Source organism: Leptonychotes weddellii, chromosome 5 (assembly GCF_054177405.1).
Source record: "Leptonychotes weddellii isolate Sample4059 chromosome 5, ASM5417740v2, whole genome shotgun sequence".
NCBI classification, from domain to species: Eukaryota; Metazoa; Chordata; class Mammalia; order Carnivora; family Phocidae; genus Leptonychotes; species Leptonychotes weddellii.
In genome coordinates, this window is record NC_138373.1 from 16,809,800 (window position 1) to 16,815,137 (window position 5,338).

Sequence of the window (5,338 nt, forward strand, 5' to 3'; positions counted from 1 at the left end):
CCTGGGAGAGATTGGGTGTCTTGTTCCAGCCTGTTGAGTGTGGCAGTCTAGGTTCCCCACTAAGCCTTGCTGGCATGGGGTGGGGGACAGGCCTAGCACTTTCTGTGGTGCTTGGCTGCCCTAGAGTGGTTATTGTCCACACATTTTCTGCCTTGTTAGGTTGCCCTTTCACATTCCTTTGGCTAGAAAGAACCAGCTTCTGTTGGGACTTTTTGTCTGTGACTGATGATGTTTCTGGATTGTTGGCTTTTTCAGCCCTAACTCGGGGATATATGAGGCAAAAAGAAAACCCGGGGAACTCACTGTCATGTCGTGCCTTGGGTCCCAATGTCCTTAGCCATTCTGCCTCCTTCTCTCCACCTTTCCAAGTCTCATGATTGTTTTATATATATAGGCCAGGGCTTTTCAGGAGAGCTATGAAGGAAGAATAGGGAAAAGAACACCTACTTCATCTTCCCGGAAGCATGTGTTAATAGATAATATTTCAACGCATATTTTTAAAAATCAAAAGTTACTGCAAAAAAATATCCAGGATGAACAAAATTCAAGCATTTTAAATGAAGATAAGCTCAGTATTATTGACTTTCCCTTTTGTTTTGTGTTCTCGTATGGCTTGCCACAGCACTGTGACTGGCCTTATCTTTATTGAAAATGGTTTCCTTTTGTGCCTCATGTAATTTTTGCATTAATTTTGATTTTTTGAAGTATTGCATCAAAATGTTTATGGTGAGGGGCGCCTGGGTGGCTCAGTCAGTTAAGTGTCCGACTCTTGATTTTGGCTCAGGTCATGATCTCAGGGTCCTGGGATGAAGCTTCCTGCTCAGTGGGGGGTCTACTTGTCTCCCTCTCCCCCTGCCCCTACACCTGCTTGCACCCTCTCTCTCTCAAATAAATAAATCTTTAAAAAAATGTTTGTTGTGATTTTTGAGTTTTTTTGAGCCCCTAAAGATTATCCCAAGGCAAATGCCTCAGTTGCCTTACCCTGGTTCAAGTTCTGGTCCATGTGGCCTTTTAAACCATCCCGTCTGGTACGGCCCTTTGGCTGGGGGAACATGTGTTTGTGATGAGTCCAGCTGCCTGAGTGTTGGTGGGCAGATCTCCTCTTTCCAAAGCCCTGCCCTTCTTGAGAGCAGAGACACCTGGGGCCAGGGCAGGGATAGCCGCTCTTTCTGGCTACAGTAGGACTTCGAAAAATCCTCAAAGCCTGCCAAAACTGGTGACACAAATTGCTAAAACTTCAAAAATAGAACAGAAACAAAGATTGAGTGAATTAATTGCCTAGTAAATTGATCATTTGGCAAATTGATTTTCGGTGCATTTGGGAGCATCCCTTGTGAGGTCCCTGTGGCCATGAGCCTGAGGTTGTCTCCGGCGACTCCCTTGCCTTCCAAACAGCGCCCTTCCTGGGTCTCCATCATTTTGTCTACACCTGGACAGGTAGGCAGGAGGTAACATCAGAATGTCCCATGGCTTGTGAAGGAAATGAAGGGACCAAAGTGGCAGTCACTAAGAAGCAGGAGGCCCTGCCTATATGGCTGCTACATATAGGCAGGGCCTCTTTGAGGAGGTGACCACTGGGCTGGAGAAGGAGCTGGCCATGGGAAGAGCATTCCCAGCAGAGAGAATGTAGGAGGGGATGCAGTGGGGTGGAGGGAAACCATTGCTGGTTTGAACCCTTCCTCTGCCACTTCTGAGCCTGGTGCCCTTGGCTTGGGCATGTGACTTCTTGGAGCCTTAGTTTTATCATCTGTAAAATGAGGATAATACTTACCTGTGAGGCCTGATACGAGGAGAAAAGAGATTAGAGCTGCTGGGGACTGAACTGGATCCCACTGCCTGCAAACGCATATGTTGAATCCCTAAACCCAACATGACTGTATTTGGAGATAGGACTTCTGGAAGGTGTAAAGTGAGGTCATAAGCATGGGATCTTTAATGGGAGAGGGTTGGTGGCCTTAGAAGAAGAGCAAGAGCACTGTGAGCATGCATCAAGGAAAGCCCACATCTGAAGGCCAGGAAGAGGGCTTCCACCAGAACTGGCCATGCTGGAGCCCTGATCTCAGACTTGCAGCCTCCAGAATGGTGAGAAAGGATGTTTCCGCATTGAAGCCCGCCGGTCTATGGTATTTTGTTATGGCAGCCTGAGCTGGAGACTGAGACAAGGGCTGAGCATGACCTGTTACTCATTTCTTAAATCATGGAATCAACATGTATTGAGCTCTCCCACTAATAAGCATGGGGTAGCATTCTAGTCGCTGAACAAAACCCCTAAATCTCTGCCCCTGTGGAGTTAGTGGGAAAGACAACAATGGATGTCGCTTCATGAAGAGGGGAAACTGAGCCAGGGCTAAGGGATGGGAGAAGTGGTGAGAGGCTGTAAGTTCAAAACAGAGTGGTCACTGAGGTGCCTGACTGACTCAGTCAGTGGAGCGTGCGACTCTTGATCTTGGGGTTGTGAGTTCAAGCCCCACGTTGGGGGTAGAGGTTACTTAAAAATAAAATATTAAAAAAAATAGAATGGTCAGGGAGGGCCTCCTTGAGAAGGTGATATTTGTGTGGAGATCTGAAGGAAGCAAGGGTATAAAAAGTATCGCAGGGTGGGGGACCAGCAAGTGCAAAGGCCCTGAGGTAGGAGTGTGCCTGGGGAGGCGAATGTGACAGAGCACAACGAGCAAGCAGAAGGGAAGTAGAAATGAGCTTGGAAAGGCCGCTGTATGGACTTTTTATCAGAGAGGTGGAAGGCAAAGTAGGAGTTTGAGCAGAGGGGGAATGTAGCAGAGGGGTTTAACACCTCAGTCTGGCTGCCATGCGAGAAGACACTATCGAGGGGCCAGAGTTGGCTGGAAGCATGGAGACCAGAGGGGCCGCTGCAGTGAGTCAGCTGACAGACACTGGTGGCTTGGACCAGGGTGGGAGAGGAGGCTGTGAGAAATGGCATCTTGGATGGACCTTGGAGGTAGATCCAGTAGGGTTTGCTAAGGAATCAGATATGAAGGGTGAGAGATCCTCGCAGGAGTGAACTTGTCCAGCCCTTCGGAGATAGCCCCTGACCCCAGGGGCCCCTGAGTGTGTTTCGGTGGCCCTGGTGGTGAGGAGATCGCCTCCAATGCCCCCGACGTTGGCCATCAAACAAGAATGGTGGTGCCAAGCAGCTCTAATTGCTTTGAGTATTTGCATCAGAGGAAAAACCAGCTCTCTTTATAAAAAAGAGATTAGAAGGAGCTGCTCCATGGGCACAGCGGGCAGGGCTGGGACGCAGGGGGCATGCCAGAGGGTCGGTGCCTGTGGGATGCAGGTGAGGGAATGAGAGCCAGGGCGCGTGATAGTCATGGTCATGGGCTGCAGACTTCCTTGGAGCCACAACTGGACACACATTGGAAAGGGGGCAGGGACTTCACCTAGATCATTCTTCAGGGCTGATGCCCTCAGCTTCTGGGGCTATACAGCTGCCCTGGGCCTCCAAGCAGATGCCCCTCCTAGAGGCAGCCATGGCCAGTACTTGGCTGGCTGGGGGGCGTGAAAATCTGGTCTCTTTGTCTCAATTCCGGGCAACTCTGAGGAGCCATTTGGCTCCAGAGCTCAGGGTGGGGCAGAAGGCAGCCTCACTTGCAACCACACTACCAAATCCTGTCTTCCTCACTTCCTTCTGGTGCGTCTCCCCAGAGCACCTCACCCACCTCACTGAGCTGTACCTCCCAATCATTTTCCAGGGACCCCCATCTAGCACAGTGGGCTGCCATGGTTTCTGACAACTCCATTGGGTGCTCCCCTGACAATTCATCCTGTCTGAGACGGAATCTGCCATCCTCCCTGCCTCCGGCCTTCCTCATCCATCGTCCCCTACCCAGCTGCCCAAGCCAGAAACACGGGGGTTTCCCTGATACAGCTTCTTCCCTTACCTTCTCATTATCCAGTCCATCATCACGCCCTGTTGGCTGCCCTCAAATCTCTTTCTCTGTGTCCATTCCAGTGGCCAGCCACCACCATCCCCTGCTTGGACAGCTAGATCAGCCTCTTCACAGGCCTCCCTGCCGCCATCCCAGTCTTCCTCCAATCTGCTCTTCCTAGACTGAATACATTCTGAAAATACAATTCAGATTTGTTCTCTCTCTCTTCACGTTTCCCTATATACATATATGTGAATAAAATACATATATTATATACATATAATGTGTATATAATGTGTAAGATATATAAAATAAATACACATGATAGGTGTCTGTTTATTCCATCTATTCCAGACAAAGGTGATTGTGTGGTTATGTAGTTGATTCTATATTCCATATGATATGGCCGTAAGCTTTTCTCTCTTTTCTTATTGAGGAATCATTTAGATATAGTAAACGGCACAAATCTTAAGTATTCATCAGCTTGATGATTTTTTTATGTAACCACCACCAAGGAATAAGATATAGAACATTTTTGTAATATCCCAAAGGGCTCCCTTGTGCCCTCTCCCAGCTGTTACTCCCCAAAGATAACCCATATTATAGTCCTCATCACACCGGTACATTTTCTGTTAAATGGAATCGTATAGTGTGTGCTGTTTGGGGTATGGCTTCTTTCGCTAAATGTTATACTTGTGAGATCCATCTACGTTGTGGGTGGAGGTAGTTCGTTCTTCTGCTGCGGCTTAGCAATAATCCATTGCATGAATATACCACAAATTTATCCATCTTACTGCTGATGGAGATTTGAGTTGTTTGCGGTTTGGGGTTGCTATGAACATTTCACATATTCCTTTAGGTGGACAGAAGCAATCATTTGTCTTGGATGTATACCCAGCAGTGAAATTGCTAGGTCAAGGGGCGGGGGTCCATTTAGCTTTGGGAGATAGGGCAGTTTCCCAAAGTGGTTGCACCATTTCACACTCCCACCAGCGGAGGATGAGAGCTCCCATTGCTGCACGGCCTTGCCACCGTCTGGTATGATCAGGCCTTTAATTTTAGCCATTCTGGTGGGGATGTAGGATTCCTGGTGTGGTTTTATTTTTTTATGTATTTTTTAGAGAGAGAGAGAGAGCAGGGGAGGGGCAGAGGGAGAGGGGGAGAGAGAGAGAGACTCTCAAGCAGGCTCCATGCGGGGCTCAATCTCACAACCCTGAGATCATGACCTGGGCCAAAATCAAGAGTTCTGTGCTTAGGGCGCCTGGGTGGCTCAGTTGGTTAAGCGACTGCCTTCGGCTCAGGTCATGATCCTGGAGTCCCGGGATCGAGTCCCGCATCGGGCTCCCTGCTCGGCAGGGAGTCTGCTTCTCCCTCTGACCCTCCTCCCTCTCATGCTCTCTGTCTCTCATTCTCTCTCTCTCAAATAAATAAATAAAATCTTAAAAAAAAAA